The following is a 21785-nucleotide window of genomic DNA, read 5'->3' on the forward strand; positions in this document are numbered from 1 at the left end:
TGGAACGGCGGGATCAGCGGCGTGAGCGGGCCCCCGGGGTCCTGGGTGGGGGGGCGGGGGGGCGATCGAACCCCGGGGGGGTGACCCCACGGTGGCCTCGCCCGCGATCAGAGCCCCCCGCTCAGACTCCGGGCCAGTGCCCTGGCGGCACTCTTTCTCCTTCCGCGTCCGCCATGGCGGAAGCAGAAGAGAACCCCACATCGCGCATGTGCCGGCAGTGACGTCTGCGGCCAGCTGCCGCTGACGTCACTGCCGGCGCATGCGCTGACCGGCGAAAGCCTTTCGGCCAGCCCCGTTGCCGGGGGCGCCGGTTTTTTGCGCCAGTCTTCTGGTGCAAACCGCTCCGGCGCGGGGCTGGCCCCCAAAGGTGGGGAGAATTCCCCACGTTTGGGGAGGCCCGACCCCTGAGTGGTTAGCGCTACTCTCCTACGCTGGCACCCTCCGTCACGCCGGGTAGGGGAGAATGCCGCCCCTGGTGTCTCATGTGCCAGATCTTATCTTGGTGAAGTCATGCACTGGATTTATGCAGAGAATGCAGATCATAGCATCAGTCAGCATGTTAAATTGATTTGACACGGACTATGCCAATTTGTACCTCGCCACTGCAGCTAATGCCCTGCTTTCGCCTCACGAAGCCAGCCACCCTCCCATTGATGTGTTGGGCAGACTGGGTCAATGTGGACTGCACTTGATGCAGTGTAGCGAGAGACAGACTTCCAACACTTGATGAGATGCAACACGATTTTAATTAACATCTAAACTATAATACATGTTCAACTGTGGGTTGACACTACGCTGACTTGAATGGAGACCTGACACTCGCCTGACCAGACTTACTAGCTACCACATGATGTTTGCACTGGCTGCTTCTCATGAACTCTGTCTCAGTGGCTGGGTCCCGAGAGCACGGGAAAACTGGTGCCCTCTGGCTTTATAGTGGTTGTGTCCTGTCTGGTGATTGGCTGCTCTGTTCTGTGTGCTTACTGGTCAACCTGTGTGTCAATCACTGCCTGTCTGCACTCCATCATATACATAGATGGACATTATGACACCCACCAACCCCAACCTTCCCCCTCCCCTTCCCAATACACTATTTAAAGGAATTATTCAGAACTTGGAGACTAATTATTTTCTATTAGCTCAGTTTGAGTTTGTGGAAGAACAGAGTTTTTGAAAAATTGGTTAAAACAGATGAAATCTGGAGGGTAAGGTACTGTGTTGTGACTGCAAGGGATCTGGGCACACCACTTGCTCCCATTTATGGGTGCTACAGTGTCAATTTCCCTTGGGCTGCAAGATGAAGCAGAGGCAGAAAAGAAGAGGAGAAACAGTTCACAGGAGGGAGGAGAAGCGCTCTCACCAGGGGACTGTATCCACCCAGGGCCTTTCGGAAGCATTTCCCTTCCCTACACGTGAATCAGGAGCAGTGAATTGTTATTGTAGTATAAAGTGCTGGCTTATAGGGTTGATGTGACATTGAGTACAGTACCACCCACACAGTGATTTAAAAGAACACATGACCCACACCGAGGGGTCAGTCCAGTGTAAGAGAGAATCGTGTGCACAAGCATGGAGACACTTGCTAGCTTGAGCCCTGTGCCACCCTGCCTCCAAAAGTTTTTCTACATGGCTCTTGCAATAATTGCATACAGTTAATCTACTTAAACTGCAAAGAATACATTAAGATCCCTGAATGGTATCCAATACCACAAAAAATGGTGAGAGTGAACGGAAAAAACCCAAAATTCACAAAAAATGCTGAGAGAAACTAAAATCTTGCAAGACAAAAGAAAAATTCAGCAGGCCTAGCAGAGGTGAGCTGAAACCTTTAAATACCAGGATTCAGCAAGTCCTGAGAAACATTTAAATAGCTCTATGGTCAGAAACTGTTGTTTAAAAACTCTGTCGGAAAAACCGAATCTCCAGGTCTGCACCTGAACAGATCCAAGCTTGTTCCGAGAAGAAAAATAATTTCAATTAATTAATTTGGAAGAATTTGTGATGAAAGTATCATTTTTAAAGATCAAAAAAGGCGAAGAGTGACACTTTTGTGACACTGAAGAACAACAGGACTTTTCTTCAACTGAACAGCAGAGCCATCTTGAATGTCAGCTACTTCTTCAAGCTGAAACAATTTACCGGCCGCATCTCACCGGAATCGGGAGGGAACGTGGCCGACAGATCCCGCGAGAGGCCTCTTCCGGGATTCCCGACTGTCATTGCGTCTCACGAGATCCCGCAAGATGTCGCGATCTGGATCCCGCCCACAATAAGCAGGACCTAGTCTTGCAGAATTAAGTGATCTTAAAAGCTTACTTAACTATACTGACGCCAGATCTAACACGCCCCGTGATCTTCCGGGCTCACCGAGGAGACCCCAGACAGGCATCGTTTAGCACTACAAACAGGGATCAGACGGTTGGTGCTTGGTGGGGTCTCCCAGGCCATCGGAGGCCCTGGGGTGGTTGGTATTTGGGTAGGGTGGTGCCCTGACACTGCTGATGCCACCCAGACACATTGGCTCTGCCAGTCTGCTACCTATGGCTGTGCCACCTGAGCACCCTGACAGTGCCACCTTTGTGCCAGCCTGCACTGGTAAGGTGCCCAGGTGGCATTTTATCTGCATCGGGGAATGTGCCCATGGGTGCCCTGCCCATATGAAGTGGGATGCAGGGGGGCTGACGGAACCCCCCCCCCCACCCCTTCCTCCATCAGGTGAGTTGGGGGTCCTTTCAGAAGTTGATAGATTGGGGCGGCATTTAAAAATTTAGAAATGGTGCCTAGATCTCTTCCAGCACTGACGGTGGAGCGCCTCAGTGCAGGAAATCTAACTGAGTGCGGCTCAGCGGGACATTCTCCTCTGAGGTGGCACTGTAGCACAGTGGTTAACACTGTTGCTTCACAGCGCCAGGATCCCAGGTTCAATTCCCAGCTTGGGTCAATGTCTGTGTGGAGTCTGCATGTTCTCCCTGTGTCTGCGTGGGTTTCCTCTGGGGGCTCCAGGTTCCTCCAAAAGTCCCGCAAAGCATGCTGTTAGGTTAATTGGACATTCTGAATTCTCCCTCTGTGTACCTGAACAGGCGAATGTGGCGACTAGGGGCGTTTCACAGTAACTCATTGCAGTGTTAGTGTAAACCTACTTGTGACAATAAAGATTATTCTTATTATTAAAATAGAGTGCTGCTAGATAGCAGGTTCGTTTCGGAGTTACAAACATTGGAACAACCTGCTTATCTTGCCAAAAACAGACTCCGATTTTGCTGGATCGTGTCCTACATTTAAAAGTTTTTAAACCCTAGATCAGAAAACCACTCTTCCAGGTCAATTTGGTCTTATCTAAGGCCCGATCAATTACATGATTAGGGATTTCAGTAAAGAAGATTCTTTGGATGTATAATTGCTTCAGGTCTGGATAAAAAGCTCAACAAGTTAACCCTGAAAAGTGTGAGGTGATACACTTTGGAAGGAGTAATTAACAAGGAAGTATTCAGTGAACATCATGACACTGGGAAGTTCTGAGAAGCAAAGGGACCTTGGTATGCTTGTTCATAGACCTCTGATGGTGGAAGGGCAGGTTGATAGGATGGTGAAAAAGACACATGGGACGCTTGCCTTTGTCAATCGAGGTGCAGATTACAAAAGCAGGGAGGTCATATTGGAATTGTATCGAACATTGGTGAGACCACAGCTGGATTACTGTGTGCAATTCTCGTTACCACGTTATAGGAAGGATGTGATTGCACTGGAACAGGTGCAGAGAAGATTCACCAGGATGTTGTCTGGGTAGGAACATTTACGTTATGACGAGAGGTTGGATAGGTTTGGGTTACTTTCGTTAGAGCGGAGAAGACTGAGGGACGACCTGATTGAGGTGTACAAGATTATGAGGGGATGGGTGGATAGAGAACAAGTGTTCCCCATGATTGAAGAGTCACGAGGGGACACAAGTTCAAGGTGAGGCACAGGAGGTTTTGGGGGGTGTGAGGAAAACATTTTTTATTCAGAGGGTTGTGACGGTCTGGAATGCACTGGCTGGGAGCGTGGTTGAGGAGAGTTGTCCCACATTAAAAAGTACCTGGATGAGCATTCAAGCATTCAAGGCCAAGTGCCAGCAAAAAGGATCAAGTAGGTAGGTGTTTTTCAGGTGTCAGTGTAGACTTGATGGGCTGAAGGGCCTCTTCTGCATAGTGTATTTATGTAATTCTGTGATTCTGTGAAATGATTCATCTGGGTTGCAATCAAAGAGTTGTGTTGACGGTGCAAGAATCTGTTTGCATTGCTGTTTAAGAGTACCTGGCAGAAAGCTCCTGGACACTAAGAGAAGAGTCTGTGTGTTGCTCTCCCTCTCTCTTATTCTTTCTCCAAAATGTTTTCTGCTTGCTGTCTCTGAGTCTGCGATGAAGGCTCAAGACTCTGATGAATCTACAGTGAAAACCATTACAAGCTGAAAGCAAAGACATCCAACTGGAGGAATAGACTGAAGAAAGATCTAACTGGAAGATGTCCATTTAAAACAGCAGAGACTCTTATCCTTTTACTTTTAGTGTCATTTTTACAGCCCTCTTTGTCCTCTGTGTTTGTCTGTCCTTTGTGTGCGTGTAGAGGGTGGAAAGGTTAAAGGTGGGGGGGGGGGGGGTTAGAAATTGGATAGTAGTTAACCAATTGTATCTGTTGCCTATTTAATTATAGTTATTGTTAATAAAAGTTAGTTGTGTTTAAATTTACAAACCTGGGACTGTAGTTATTGGGCAGCCAAAGGCCAAAGACTTCGAGTATTTTTAAAACTAAGAGTAAATTTCAACTGTGTTGCGACTCTGGGTGAAGTGGGACTAGAATTCACTGTGCAGTAGCCCAGGGTGTTGTAACATAAATTGAGGCTTGTCCAGGATCTTTGGAACAGTAGACAGGAACATTTAGGGTACAGTGCTCATTAAAAGGAGACACCAGGGGTAAAATTCTCCCGACCCCCAGCAGGGTCGGAGAATCGCCTGGGGCCGCCAAAAATTCTGCCCCCGCCGTGGCAGAGATTCTCCGCCACCCGGGAATTGGCGGGGGCGGGAATCTCGCCACTCCGATCGGCGAGGCCCCTCCGGCGATTCTCCGGCCCGCGATGGGCCGAAGTCCCGCCGCTGGGAGGCCTCTCCCGCCGCCGAGGTTTGAACCACCTCTGGTGGCGGCGGGATCGGTGACGCGACCGGGCCCCCGGGGTCCTGGGGGGGGCGCGGGGCGATCGGACCCCAGGGGGTGCCCCCACGGTAGCCAGGCCCGCAATCGGGGCCCCCCTATCAGGGCGGGCCAGTGCCCTGGGGGCACTCTTTCTCCTCCGCCGCCGCCACGGCCTCCGCCATGGCGGAAGCGGAAGAGAAACCCACAGCGCGCATGCGCCGGTGGTGACGTCAGCGGCAGCTGGCCGCTGACTTCACCGCCGGCGCATGCGCGATCCGGCGAAAGCCTTTCGGCCTGCCCCGCTGCCGGGCGGCGGGCCTGAAAGGCCGCTGGCGCCGGTTTTTGCGCCTGTCGGCGTGGTGCCAACCGCTCCGGCGCGGGCCTAGCCCCCAAAGGTGCGGAGAATTCCCGGATATGTTCCGACCCCTGAGTGGTTGGCGCCACTCCCCTATGCCGGTACCCCCCGTCCCACCGGGTAGGGGAGAATCCCGCCCCAGGTTTGTCATAGCATAACAGGGTGGCTCTGGAAACTGCTAAGGCTTTTCTTCAGGTGGATTTGTCTTTGGTTCATTTACAAGGACTTCGAAAAAAGCTAATTGAATTGGCAAGGAAATTAAAAATAGAGATGCCAGCTAAAGCTTGGAAGGCAGAGAGATATATGCTGCATTGGTTAAGCGTTTGGGTCTGTTAGAAACACAGGACAGCCCACGAGCAAGTAGCCCAAGTAGTGTAGCATCAAATACATTTTCTGATGGGGAAATTGAGCTGGAGAGAATTCAGTTGCAGTTCAAGTATGAGAGGAAAACAAAATGGAATTGCAGCAAAAAGGAAGAGAATTAAAAATGCAGCTAAAAGAAAGATCCTGCCCAGAGCTTTTCAAATGGAAATTGGAAGTTGGATTTAGAAAGAGAGGAACAGGAAAAAGAGAGCGAGTTCTATCCTAAAGCAATGGAAATTGAAAGGAAGCTGCCAGGAGATAGAGGGGAACTTAACCCTAGAATGGAACCCAGTGGGGATTTTCTTAAGTTCATACTGGCCCGACTAAAACTTGAAGAAAAGGAAATAGAGGCATTTTTTAATGTCATTTGAGAAGATAGCAACCCAAATGGAGTAGTGGATATTACCCGTGCAAAGCAAATTAATGGGTGGGCACAGGAAGTTTATGCTTCCCTGTCAGAGGGGCGTCTAATGATTAAAATGAGGCAAAAAAGACTATTCTGGGTGCATATGAATTAGTTCCTGAGGCATATAGGCAAACATTTCAGAATTTAAGGAAACATACTTATGCTGCATTTGAAAGGATTAAGAAGGACAATTTTAATAGAATGATACAAGCATTGGGACTTAAAAATACTCATGAGGCTCTGAGAGAAGTCATTCTCTTAGAAGAATTAAAAAAAATTATCTTCTTTAATAAGAACCCAGGTTGAAGACCAACGTGTTATGACCACTAGACAAGCAGCAATAATGGCTGATGATTATATATTGATTCATAAATTTAAACCTTTGTTCCGTCACCCCCATAATTTTGTAAGTGGGAGAGTGAAAGGAAGGCAGCTAGTCAAGGTAAGGAATGGATAGCTGGGAATGTTCCAAGATCCCCTCTTCGGACCAGGAAGGAAGGCCCTGAGGGTGGAGGTGAGACTCAAAGGCATAGGTGTTACCATTGCGATAAAGTGGGACACATTCGATTAGCCTATTGGTAATTGCGAGGAAAGCCTGTGGGACCTGTCGGGGTTCATTAGGAGGATTTGGAAAAGGGAACGAAAATGGAGAATATTACAGGGCAGACTGGACAGACAAACATGCCAGGTCCAGAACATTCCAGGTTGGAGAGGAGGTCCGAGTATTGTGGCCTTACAGGGTGAATCTCTGAAAGTGAAATTCAGCATCCCCTATTAGATAGTTAGGAGGGTAAGTAAGGTAATTTACCTAATACATACTCCGGACCATAGGACAAAGGACCAATTATGCCACATAAATATGTTGAAAAAATACCATTCTGGTCACCTCATTATAGGAAGGATGTGGAAGCATTGGAAAGGGTGCAAAGGAGATTTACCAGGATGCTGCCTGGTTTGCAGGATAGGTCTTATGAGGAAAGGTTGAGGGAGCTAGGGGATAGATAGAGTGGACGTTCAGAGACGATTTCCTCGGGTGGATGTAGCTGTTACAAGGGGGCATAACTATAAGATTCAGGGTGGGAGATATAGGAGGGATGTCCGAGGTAGGTTCTTTACTCAGAGAGTGGTTAGGCTGTGGAATGGACTTCCTGCTATGATAGTGGAGTTGGACACTTTAGGAACTTTCAAGCGGTTATTGGATAGGCACATGGGGCACATCAGAATGATAGGGAGTGGGATAACTTGATCTTGGTTTCGGACAATGCTCGGCACAACATCGAGGGCCGAAGGGCCTGATCTGTGCTGTACTGTTCTATGTTCCATGTACCATTGTTGGTAAGAGGATAGAAATGAACAGGTGTGTCAGGTGGTAGAAGTAGAGGAAGATGACAGAGATGGGAAGAATGAGATGGGAGAAGTTGACAGTTCACAGAGTGACCTTCCTGTGGTGCGAATAACAAATAAGGACGTCCTAATCCAATTAGACACTGTGTTTAAAATATTTACAAGAAGAACAGCAAAAAATACTAATAAGGACACTGCAAAAGCATAATCAGATTTGTAGGGATACACGAGGGTGATTGTGATGCAGATGTAGGTGACTCCAGCCTGATAGAGCAACATCCGCCTCGACTGAACCCACAGAGACAATCTCAGGTGAAGGTGAAAATCCAGAGCATGTTGGACATGTTACGGAAACTGGCAAAAATGGTGTGGTCCGCAGAATGCCAAGCAGCATTTGGGAGATTGAGGGCCATGTTGGTCGGTGAACCAGTATTGTCTGCCCCTGATTTTTGCAATTTAAAGTTGTACACCTCCCCAGAAGAGATAATGGGTGCAATCTACTGGGTGCGTTGCATTCAAGTGAGAGTGCAAAAGGGCCGGGAGGTCCCAGGAGAGGCCTGTGCAGGCTTCCTGACATCCTTTATGCCTCACGGGATATACCCAAGTCCTGCAAGGCATCAGATTCAGAACCCCGGCAAACATTGGCGTGTTCAAACAGCATGCACCTAAGTAGGGCTTTAACCTACTTAGGCAGGCTTACCCGGGATCTACCATACTGCCCAGCAAGGCCGCAGCCAGGCGCTGTTCAGTTCCGGTCCACACAAACGTGGATCAATTGCAATGACACTTGGTGGCTCTCCAAGCCATCGGTGGCCCCTGGGTGTCCAGGGATAGTTCAGGATGGCTGCCTGGCACTCCCTCTGGACTGACAGCACCTTGGCACTGCCCGGGCAGGAGCACCGCCAGGGTGACAGTGCAAGGGTGCTCAGTTGCCAGGGTGGAGGGGGGTGGTGGTGCAGGGCAGATAAGTAGGGGTCTCTGGGAGGTTGTGGGGGGTAATGGGTGGGAGTACTGGAGGGGGTCCTGTCAGGGTGAGTGGGAATGTCTGGAGTAGGCCCCCCCAGGGACTCTATAGCGGGGTGCCCTCACTTGTGGGGGTGTGGGGTAATGCCCATGTGTGTGCGGGGGGGGGGTGACATTGCCCATGGGCAGGGGATGTGGGGACTCCACAAGCTCACATAGAGATTGGGGCACCCTTTCAAAATGGCGGCCCGATCTCGGAGTTCAGCTCCCCTGTGCTGAAAAAAAATCTAAGTGTGGACTAAACTGGAGAGAAAATTCCCCAGGGCCTAAAAAAGTGATTATGTGTTATTTGATAGTGATGGGAATCTCGCCGGCAGTGTGGGGAAACTCCCTGCATGACCTGCCACACATTGCTTTGTTAAATTCCACCCAATGTGTTAGCAGATGCTTGTTTGTGGGTTTAAGGGCTGGTTAGTTACCAAGGTACAAGTTGGGAAGGGAGCCTATATGGCAAAGAAGGATGAATGGATGTTTGTCTGTGAGTTATGCCGTACATATGTCATAATGAAATGCCTGTGCCCTGATGTTTCAATTCTTTTACGGAGGAAGGTGTGAAAGGTCCCTTCCTGTTGATTTCCATTATTGCCTGTTCATTTTACTATGTCATTTTTTGGTCCTTAAATCTTTAATCTTTGAGTTGAGCAGGGGAAGCGAGGAACTTGAAAGTTGCAAAAGAGTATACTGTTCTACGAATGTTTAGATTTAGATTCTGAACAGAAGAACTCGGACTTTATGGCACCCGAGAGATTTGGTTCGATTGATTGGCTGGTGACCAATGGATTGGCCAGGGACTATACTCTGCCCAGCAACGGACTGTGATTGGGTCCTGCCGGGTGTTTTTTTCAGCTGTCAGCGAAGCCGACAGAAGGCTCCTGGACACTAAGACGAGAGGCTGTGTGTTGCTCTCTCTATCTGAGTCTGCCTAGACATTTCAAGATCCTGATGAATCTACAGGGAAAACCATCACAGATTGAAAGCAAAGTTATCCAACTGGAGGCATAGATTGAACAAAGACCTAACTGGAAGACGTCTATCTGAAACAGAGACTCTTATCCTTTTACTTTTAGTACTAATTTTTCACCTCTCTTTCCCCTCGGTGTGTGTCTGTCTTGTGTGTGTGTGGAGAGGATGGCTGCTACCAATATATAGCACTCCTCCACCTCTAGCTTTGGTGTAGTGAAGTTTTTAGCTGATCGTCCTTTTCAAACGTGGGTGCACGGGATTGAGGATTTTTCTATATATTTTTTTCTGTCTCCAGGCATCTGCCAGCATGGTTCTGACCTCCTTATTTCCAGTTTCCTTTGTGGTGTTTTTGAAGGATTGGCTTGCAGACCACGAAGGTACAAACAAGCAAGATCTTTATTGGAAAGGTGTTTACCCTACAGGCTAGTAGGATAGACTGGTCATTTGCCCATGCAAACGGCTGAAGATGTTATCAATGTGTCATGTGATCGAACACTTAAAGTGACCTTGTTCCAACTAGGAACGAACATGAATACGCAACGCTATTCTTCCTGTTAAAGCGACAATCTTGCATCTTTCCATATTATACTCCATCTTCCAAATTTTTGCCCACTTGCCGAACTATCTATATTCCTTTTCAGAGTTTTCATATCCTGCTCACAGCTCAATTTCCTATCTAACTTTGTATCATCAGCAGAATTGGCTTCAATGCAGTCAGTTGCTTAATTCAAGGCATATAGATCAGAAATAGTTTTGGCCTTAGCACTAATTCCTGTGGCGCTTCATTGTTGCAGTTTGCCAATCTGAAAATTACCCATTTATCTCAACTCTCTATTTCCTATTAAGCAATGCTCCATCCATACTGATATATTACCCACTACCCCAAAACTCCACCCAATCCCCAATGCCATGAGCTCTTACCTTATGGAAACATAAAAAATAGGAGCAGGATGGAGTCATTCAGCCCTTCGAGTCTGCTCCTCCATTCATTATGATCTTGACTGATCATCCAACTCAATAACCTAATCCTGGCTTCGCCATATCCTTCCATCCCCTTTGCTCCAAGTGCTCTATCTAACTGCTTCTTGAAAATAACAATGTTTTAGCCTCAACTACTTTCCGTAGTAACTAATTCCACAGGCTCACCACTCTGCGTAAAGAAATTGCTCCTCATCTCTGTCCTAAGTGGTCTAACCCATGTCCTCAGACTGTGCCCCCTGGTTCTGGACACCCCTACCATTGGGAACATCCTTCTTCCATCTCCCCTGTCTCTTCCTGTTAGAATTTTATAGGTTTCTATGAGATCCTCATTATTTTGAACTCCAGTGAATACAATCCTAACCGATTCAATCTCTCCTCATACATACATCCTGCCGCTACAAGGAATCAGTCTGGTAAACCTTTGGTGCACTCCCTCTAGAGCAAGAACATCCTTCCTCAGATAAGGAGAATAAAACTGCTCACAGTATCCCAGGTGTGGTCTCACCAAGGCACTGTATAATTGCAGCAAGACAACCCTGCTCCTGTTCTCAAATCCTTTTGCTATGAAGACTAATATACCATGTTCCTTCTTTACCACCTGCTGTATCTGCATGATTACCTTCAGCGACTGGTGTATGAGGATACCCAGGTCTCGTTGCACATTCCCCTCTCCGAATTTATGCCATTCAGAATAGTCTGCTTTCCTGTTTTTGCTACCAAAGTAAATAACCCGCATTTCTCCTAATCAGACTGCATCTGCCATTCATTTGCCCACTCATATGTTGAGTTCATAACTCTTGTCCAAATCACACTGAAGGATCTCCTCATCCTCCTCACAGCTCACCAACCCCACCCCATCCGATTTTGTGTTATCTGAAAACTTGGACATATTACATTTTATTCCCTCATCTAAATCATTAATATCTGTTGTGAAGAGCTGGGGCTCCAGTACCGATCCCTGAGGTACCCTACTAGTCACTGCCTGCCATTTGGCAAAACACCAGTTTATTCCTACTCTTGGCTTCCTGTCTGCCAACCTGTCTTCTATCCATCTCAATACACTACCCCTAATCCCATGCGCTTGAAGTTTACATGCTAATCTCTAATGTGGGACTTTGTTGAAAGCCTCTGAAAGTCCCCCTCATCAAATCTACTCGTTACACTCTCGAAGAATTCCAGTAGATGTATCAAGCATAATTTCCTCTCCATAAATCCATGCTGACTCTGCCCGATCCTACCACTGTTTTCTAAGTGTTCTGCTATAAAATCTTTGATAATAGATTCTAGAATTTTCCCCACTATCAACGTCAGGCTCACTGGCCTATAATCTCCAATCTGTAGGAAATGTTCCAGAGTCTGTAGAATCTTGGATGACCACCAATGCTCCATTATTTCTTTGGTGATCATCTTGTGACAGTGACTTTTTATATCGCACTTTATTTAATACATTTTGCCTTTTGGAAATCTAAATATACTACATCAATTGGTTCCCTTTTTTTCCTCCCTGCTTGTCAAGAGCTCTAATTAATTTGTCAAAAACAACTTTTCACAAAATCTGCAGACGCTGCCTGATCGTGTTATGATTTTCTAATCTTAATAAGGTATTCTAGTTATTTTTCCAATGACAGGTGCAAAACTAACTGGCTTATCGGTTTCTATTTTCTGTATTGCACCATTTCTTGAATCTTTGTATTATATTTCAGGCCTTCCAATTCACTGGAACCTTAACAAAATCTAGAGAATTTTGTAAGATTACAATCAATCCACTTTCTCTGCAGTGTTAAGAGGATGTGCTTACTTTTAAAAATAAATTTAGAGTACCCAATTATTTTTTCAAATTAAGGGGCAATTTAGCATGGCCAATCCACCTACCATCTTTTTGGGTTGTGGGGGTGAGACCCACGCAGACACGGGAAGAATGTTCAAACTCCAGACGGACAGTGATCCGGGGCCAGGATCGAACTTGGGTCCTCAGCGCTGTGAAGCAGCAGTGCTAACCACTGCGCCACTGTCCTGCACCGGAAGATGTCCTTATATCAAATAATAATTTTATTTCACTGGCTGGAAACAGGAATTGGATTATTAAAAATATATATATTTTAAAAGCAGACTAAAGTGGCATCAACCTACATCAAGACACCAAAAATGTATTTACATTACCACATACATTCCAATGTTGCAATCAATAGAGAGGAGAAGGCAAGTCATAAAATTCACCTGGGAATGTTAAATACTTTTCTTCCTGCCCTATTGATAAGATATCTGTAGATATTACCTACAGTATTCAACAGCTGAAGACAAACCATTCAAAGATATATTGCTTCAACAAGAGAGTTTGATTTGTTCAATAGCTCTACAGATGAGATAATCACATTATAATTGGAATATAAAATTATTGTTTGAATTATTGGAAGTTGGAGAGAGAAGTCACGTGACAGGCGAAACCCTTTGTGTTTGTTTAAGCGTATGCTTATCAGCAGAACAGGGCTAGCAGTTTGGGCAGCACGGTGGAGCAGTGGTTAGCACTGCTGCCTCACGGTACCGAGGTCCCAGGTTCGATCCCAGCTCTGGGTCACTGTCTGTGTGGAGTTTGCACATTCTCCCCGTGTTTGCGTGGGTTTCGTCCCCGCAACCCAAAGATGTGCAGGTTAGGTGGATTAGCCACGCTAAATTGACCCTTAGTTGGAAAAATGAATTGGGTACTCTAAATGTTTTTTTTTAAAAGAACAGGACTAGTAGTTGAGCTGAATGGAGCTCACACCTCTATTTCTCTCCAGCCACCTTGCAAACTGGGACCCTGTCTGTTAATTTGCCTGTTCCTCCATTTGCAAAAGTCAGAGGTTTTTTTTAAAGAAAGACTTCAATTCCATATCAATGTTTCCAAAGGGGCAAAAAAAACAAGCTACAGCTTTGAACTGTCTCTGCCTTAGAAGCAAGACCATCAAATTCTGCCTACAGTCAGAGGAAACATCTTGCTACAAGCTGTGAATGTCCCTTTCTTATGGACTTTAATTGGCCAATCTATCGTGTGAGCTTCAAGTGTGTGTGTGTGTGCACTTGTCTGCGGACGTCCGAGCATCTTCTTAGTATTTTACTTAAATTGGTTTAAATATAAGCAAACTGCCATCTTTATTAAGCTTAAGAAAACCTGACTACTTCTTTATAACCACAGCCCATAAACAGTTTAGTGCACACTGAAATTGCCGAGGGCTAGTCTTATCTAAAACTAAAAATCTGTTGTGCTCAACCAAGGAAAGGACAAAGATGGGTGACCTTTGACCTCTTCTCATCTGACCATAACAGCAGACTCTTCCTCTGAGACTGCAGGACACAGGCCATCAGGTCCAACAGACGTGACACCTTTAGACGCATTAGCTTTCCTTGGTATCTTTTCTTCAGTGATTGGGATTGTTTTAAGTTCCTCTCTCCCTCATGCCTCCTTTTCTACTATTTTTGAGATACTTTTTGAATCTTTTTCTGCGAAGACAGATACAAATACTTGCTTAAATTCTCTCCCATTCAATCATGGCTGATACTTTCTCATCACATTCTCTTGCCTTCTCCCCATAGCCCCTGGTCCCCTTATTAATCAAAAAACTATCTATCTCTGTCTTAAAGGCACTCATTGATTTGGCCTCTACAGCCTTCTGTGGCAAAGAGTTCCACAGATTCACCACGCTCTGGCTGAAGAAATTCCTCCTCATCTCTGTCGTAAAAGATCGTCCCTTTAGTCAGAGATGCTGTCCTCTGGTTCTAGTTTTTCCTATAAGTGGAAACATTCTCTCCACGTCCACTCTATCCAGGCCTCGCAGTATCCTGTAGGTTTCAATAAGATCCCCCCCTCATCCTTCTAAACTCAAATGAGTACAGACCCAGAGTCTTCAACCGTTCCTCATACGTCAAGTTCTTCATTCCAGCGATCATTCTTGTGAACCTCCTCTGGACCCTTTCCAAGGCCAGCACATCCTTCCTTAGATACGGGGCCCAAAACTGCTCACAGTACTCCAAATGGGGTCTGACTAGAACCTCAGAAGTACCTCCTTGGTCTTGTATTCTAGCCCTCTTGACATGAATGCTAACATTGCATTTGCCTTCTTAACTGCCGGCTGAACCTGCATGTTAACCTTAAGAGAATCGTGAACAAGGTCTTCCAAGTCCCTTTGTGCTTCTGATTTCCTAAGCATTTCCCCATTTAGAAAATAGTCTATGTCTATATTCCTCCTTCCAAAGTGCATAACCTCACACTTTTCCACATTGTATTCCATCAGCCACTTCATTGCCCAGTCTCCTAGCCTGTCCAAGTCCTTCTGCAGCTCCACTGCATCCTCAATACTACCTGTCCCTCTACAGATCTTTGTATCATCTGCAAACTTAGCAACAGTGCCTTCAGTTCCTTCTTCCAGATCATTAATGTATATCGTGAAAAGTTGTGGTCCCAGAACAGACCCCTGAGGCACACCACTAGTCACCGGTTGCCATCCTGAAGAAAAACTCTCTGCCTTCGGCCTGTCAGCCAATCCGCTATCCATGCCAGGATCGTACCCTTAACACCATGGGCTTTTAACTTATTTAACAGTCTCCTATGAGGCCTTCCCAAAGGCCTTCTGAAAATCTAAATAAATCATGTCCACTGGTTCTCTTTTGTCTAATTTCCTTGTTACCTCCTCAAAGAATTCTAACAGATTTGTCAGACATAGCCTCCCTTTTACAAAGCCGTGCTGACTCAGTCCTATTTTACCATGCACTTCCAAGTACTTTGCGATCACATCTTTAATGACAGCCTCTAAAATCTTACTAATGACCGAAGTCAGGCTAACGGGCCTATAATTTCCCGTCTTCTGCCTCCCTCTCTTCTTAAACAGCGGTGTTATATTAGCCACTTTCCAGTCCTCTGGGACCTTTCCTGCCTCCAGTAATTCCTGAAAGATCATCACCAATGCCTCCACAATTTCCTCAGCTATCTCTTTTAGGACCCTGGGGTGTAGTCCATTCGGTCCAGGTGACTTATCCACCTTCAGACATTTCAGTTTCCCCAGAACCTTCTCCTTAGTAATGGTCACTGTACTCACCTCGGCCCTGGTTCTCCTGGAGCTCTGGCATCCCACTGGTGTCTTCCACCGTGAAAACTGATGCAAAGTAACTATTCAGTTTGTCTGCCATTTCTTTGTTTCCTATTATTACTTCTCTAGCCACATTTTCCAGTGGTCCAATGTCTATTTTTACCTCTCGCTTACCTTTTATATATTGGAAAAAACTCTTCCTATCTTCCTTTATATTACTAGCTAGCTTGTACTCATACTTATTCTTCTCCCCCTTATTGCTTTTTCAGTTGTCCTCTGCTCGCTTTTAAAGGCTTCCCAATTCTCTGGTTTCCCACTAAACCTCGCCACTTTGTATGCTTTTTCTTTAACTTTTATGCTGTCCTTGACTTCCCTCATCAGCCATAGATGCCTTGTCCTCCCCTTAGCATGTTTCCTCCTCCTTGGGATGAATTTCTTTTGTGCCTCCATAATAACCCCAAAAGCTCCTGCCATTGCTGTTCCACTGTCTTCCCTACCAGGCTCCTTTTCCAATCAACTCTGGCCAGCTCCTCCCTCATGTCTTTGTAGTTACCCTTATTTAATTGTAATACTGTTACATCTGATTGCAGCTTCTCCCTCTCAAACTGCAGGGTAAATTCTATCATATTGTGGTCACTGCTCCCTAAGGGTTCCTTCACCTTAAGTTCCCTAATCAAGTCTGCCTCATTACACATCACCAAATCCAGAATTGCCTGTTCCCTAGTAGGCTCTGTCACAAGCTGCTCCAAAACAACATCTCTTAGACATTCCACAAATTCCTTTTCTTGGGATCCACTACCAACTTGATTTTCCTTTCCGCCTGCATATTGAAGTCCCCCATGATTATTGTAATATTGCCTTTTTTACATGCCTTTTCTATCTCCTGATTTATTTTCTGCCCCACATCCTGACTACTGCTAGGTGGCCTGTACATAACTCCCATCAGGGTCTTTTTACATTTGCGATTCCTCAACTCTACCCACAGAGATTCTATGCCTTCTGATCCTATATTGCTCCTTGCTATCGATTTAACTTCATTCCTTACCACCAATGCAACCCCGCCCCTTTTACCCATCTGCCTGTCCTTTCGATAGGACACATATCCTTGGATATTTAGATCCCAGCCCTGATCCACTTGCAACCACGTCGCTGTGATGCCCACAACATCGTACCGGCCAATTTCAATGTGTGCAACAAGCTCGTTTACATTGTTCCGTATACTGCGTGCATTTAGGTACTACACCCTCAATCCTGCATTGACCACCTCCCCTTTCACACTCTCTTCAGACCCTGTACCCTGTACTGTGTCCATTTTTGATTCTTGACTATGGCTTCTATGCCTAACACTTTCCCCTTACTGTTTTTTGCTTCTGGCCCCGTTTTACTTCCCTCCAACTTCTTGCATTGGTTCCCATGCAGGCTTGAGGAGTTGAATGGCCTACTCCTGCTTCTTGTATGCATGTTCGCAATCAGTGTCCTCTTCCGCTTAGCATTCCCACTCTCGCACCACTATGTGGCCAGGCTGCAGTGCTTGTGTGTCTGAAAGGAGAAATGCAGAAAATAGGGTTCTTGTGAGGGGACGGAAAAAAGTAAGACACTATCAGCAGCTTGCAAATTGGAAACCATTGTGGGATGAGTGGGAGGTGAGATGTAAGAAGATGCATTGGGCCAGAACATACTTCTTCTATAGTCTTAGCCTCACCACTGCCCATGGCTTCAAAGGTAGTCGCTCCATTTGGCAACCTTCAAGTCGGTGAGGCCATACAGTTGTGCCTATCTCTCACCAGTTAGCTGTGGCTGCTTCTGCTTGTGTGCCGTCTTGTTCTGTAAACCAGATGTGGTACAATGCTTTTGGTTGATGTGGTTATCATGGTTGACTAGTCGGGAGCATGTGCAAGGTGCGAGATGTGGGTGTGAGGCCTGCAGCAGCACTTAGCACTTATGTGTATGAGGGTAAGTTGCAGCGATAGATATTAGGTATACATGATAGTTGTTAGAGATTGGAGGGTGGTGAGTGGTGAGTATTGGGAAGGGGATGTGGTGAATTAAACATGTCTGAGGTTAATGCTTCATTTGTATCTTCATTTGAAGATGAATTCACTTGTATTAAGGGATTAAATTTATTTTGGCATTGAATCCAAGGGTGTCACTGTTCACATTGACCTGCATGATGTTACGATCCCAGACCAGACCCCAAAAGTGGCTAGGATACTGGACCAAATTCTCAATATTTTAGTTTATTTGTAAGACTGTGCGGAAAGAATGATTCTCTCCAGGAGTGATTGCCTGAAGAAAGAGGGATTTGGTATTTTTTTTAAAAATAATTTTTATTGAAAATTTTTTAACAAAATATATAACAACAAACAGTAACAAACAAAAATAAAACAACATAATAAGCATAACACCCCCAAGACCGTACCAGCGCATATATTGAGCCCCCCCCCACCCCCCCAACCCCGGTAAACAACAAAAGAACTTAAAATAAATTAAATTAAATAAACATAGTCAACACCCCCCCCCCCCACCCGCTTTCCCCCCTCCCCCCCCGGGTTGCTGCTGCTGCTGACCTGGTACCCTATCGTTGAGCCAGAAAGTCGAGGAAAGGTTGCCACCGCCTAAAGAACCCTTGTACCGATCCTCTCAGGGCAAATTTGACCTTCTCCAGCTTAATAAAACCCGCCATGTCATTGATCCAGGTCTCCACGCTTGGGGGTCTCGCATCCTTCCACTGTAGCAAGATCCTCCACCGGGCTACTAGGGACGCAAAGGCCAAAACACCGGCCTCTTTCGCCTCCTGCACTCCCGGCTCCACCGCAACCCCAAAGATCGTGAGTCCCCAGCCGGCTTGACCCTGGATCCTACCACCCTCGACACCGTCCTCGCCACCCCCTTCCAGAACTCCTCCAGTGCCAGGCATGCCCAGAACAAATGGGCATGGTTCGCTGGACTCCCTGAACACCTGACACACCTGTCTTCGCCCACAAAGAACCTACTCATCCTAGTCCCGGACATATGGGCCCGGTGCAGCACCTTAAATTGGATGAGGCTAAGCCGCGCACATGAGGAGGAAGAGTTAACCCTCTCCAGGGCATCCACCCACGTCCCATCCTCGATCTGCTCCCCCAGCTCCCCCTCCCACTTAGCCTTTAGTTCCTCTACTGACGCCTCCTCCACCTCCTGCATTACCTTGTTGATATCAGATACCTTCCCATCCCCGACCCAGACCCCCGAAAGCACCCTGTCCCTCACCCCCCTCGCGGGCAGCCAAGGGAATCCCTCCACCTGTCGCCTAGCAAACGCCTTTACCTGCAGGTACCTGAACATGTTCCCCGAGGGGAGCTCAAATTTCTCCTCCAACTCTCCCAGGCTCGCAAACCTCCCATCAATAAATAGGTTCCTCAACTTTCTGATGCCCGCTCTGTGCCACCCCAGGAGCCCCCCATCAATGTTCCCCGGGACGAACCGGTGGTTCCCCTTTAGCGGAGCCTCCATCGAGCCCCCCACTTCTCCCCGTGTCGCCTCCACTGCCCCCAAATCTTGAGGGTAGCTGCCACCACCGGACTCGTGGTATACCTCGTAGGAGGGAGCGGCAACGGCGCCGTTACCAGGGCCCCCAGGCTTGTGCCTCCACAGGACGCCATCTCCAACCTTTTCCATGCTGCCCCTCCCCCTCCATCACCCACTTGCGCACCATCGACACATTGGCCGCCCAATAATACCCCGAGAGGTTGGGTAACGCCAGCCCCCCACCATCTCTGCCCCACTCCAAGAAGACCCTCTTCACCTTCGGGGTCCCATGCGCCTAAACAAAGCTCATGATGCTGCTAGTCACCCTCCTAAAAAAGGCCCTAGGGATAAGGATGGGCAGGCACTGAAACAGGAACAAGAACCTCGGGAGCACCGTCATTTTGACGGACTGCACTCTACCCACAAGCGATAGCGGCACCATGTCCCACCTTTTAAATTTCTCCTCCACCTGCTCCACAAGCCTGGTAAAATTAAGCTTGTGGAGAGTCCCCCAACTCCTGGCCACCTGCACCCCCAGGTACCTAAAACTCTTCACTGCCCTCTTAAATGGGAGCCTACCAATTCCCTCCTCCTGATCACCCGGGTGCACTACAAACACCTCGCTCTTACCCAGATTCAGCTTATAGCCCGAGAAGCCCCAAACTCAGCCAACAGCTCCATCACCCCCGGCATTCCCCCCACTGGGTCCGCCACATACAGCAGCAGGTCGTCCACATACAGCGATACCCGATGTTCCTCCCCACCCCGCACCAGACCCCTCCACCTCCCCGACTCCCTCAACGCCATAGCCAGAGGTTCAATTGCCAGTGCAAAAAGCAAGGGGGACAGGGGGCACCCCTGCCTGGTCCCACGGTAGAGCCTGAAATACTTTGACCTCCTTCCATTAGTAGCTACACTCGCCATCGGGGCCTCATAAAGCAACCTCACCCATTTGATGAACCCCTCCCCAAATCCAAACCTCTCCAGCACCTCCCACAGGTACCCCCACTCAACTCTATCAAAGGCCTTCTCTGCATCTAGCACCACCACTATCTCCGCCTCCCCTTCAACCGCCGGCATCATAATAACATTTAACAACCTCCGCACATTCGTGTTAAGCTGTCTTCCCTTAACAAATCCTGTCTGATCCTCATGTATCACCCCTGGCATACAGTCCTCTATCCTGGTGGCCAGGATCTTCGCCAGCAACTTAGCGTCCACATTGAGGAGCGAGATTGGCCTGTATAATCCACACTGCAGGGGGTCCTTATCCCGCTTCAGGATCAAAGAAATCAGCGCCCGTGACATCGTCAGGGCAAAGCCCCCCCTCCCATGCCTCATTGAAGGCCCGCACCAACAGGGGGCCCACCAGGTCCGCATACTTTTTATAAAATTCCACCGGGAACCCATCTGGCCCCGGCGCCTTCCCTGACTGCATTTGGCCAATCCCCCTGACTAGCTCCTCCAACTCAATCGGCGCCCCCAGCCCCTCCACCAGCTCCTCCTGCACCTTTGGGAAACGTAGCCTATTCAGAAAGCTCTCCATCCCATCCCCCCCCCCCCCCCCCCCCCCCCCCACCGGTGGTTCCAACCGGTACAGTTCCTCGTAAAAGTCCCTAAAGACCTCTGCCCCCTTCTGCACCACATTCCCACCCTTATCCATCACTCCACCAATTTCCCTAGCCGCACCCCGCCTGCGGAGCTGATGCGCCAGCATCCTGCTCGCCTTCTCCCCATACTCATAAACCGCGTCTTGCGCCTTCCTCCACTGTGTCTCCGCCTTTCTGGTGGTCAGCAAGTCGAACTTGGCCTGCAAGCTACGCCGTTCCTCCAACAATCCCTCCTCCGGGGCCTCCGCGTACCTCCTATCCACATCTAGGAGCTCCCCCACCAGTCTCTCCCTCTCCCTCCTCTCCCTCCTTTCCCTATGGGCCTGGATGGAAATCAGCTCCCCCCGGATCACTGCCTTCAGTGCCTCCCAAACCATCCCCACCCGGACCTCCCCCGTATCGTTGGCCTCAAGGTACCCCTCAATACTTCCCCGGACCCTCCTACACACCTCCTCATCAGCCAGCAACCCCACGTCCAGACGCCACAGCGGGCGTTGGTCCCGCACCTCCCCCATCTCCAGATCGACCCAGTATGGAGCATGGTCTGAAATCGCTATAGCCAAATACTCGGCATCCTCCACCCTCGGGATCAATCCCCTGCTCAGAACGAAAAAGTCTATTCAGGAGTAAACCCTATGCACATGGGAGAAAAAGGAATACTCCCGCGCCCTCGGCCTCCCAAACCTCCAGGGATCCACCCCTCCCATCTGGTCCATAAACCCCCTCAGCACCTTGGCCGCCGCCGGCCTCCTACCCGTCCTTGAACTGGACCGGTCTAGTGGGGGATCCAGCACCATGTTAAAGTCTCTCCCCATGATCAGGCCCCCCGCCTCCAGGTCCGGAATGCGGCCCAACATGCGCCTCATAAAGCCAGCATCGTCCCAATTCGGGGCATATACATTAACCAGCACCACCTTCTCTCCCAGCAACCTACCCTTCACCATAACAAACCTGCCCTCCTTGTCCGCCACCACCTCAGACGCCTCGAATGCCACCCTCTTCCCCAC

Source organism: Scyliorhinus canicula, chromosome 2, assembly GCF_902713615.1.
Source record: "Scyliorhinus canicula chromosome 2, sScyCan1.1, whole genome shotgun sequence".
NCBI classification, from domain to species: Eukaryota; Metazoa; Chordata; class Chondrichthyes; order Carcharhiniformes; family Scyliorhinidae; genus Scyliorhinus; species Scyliorhinus canicula.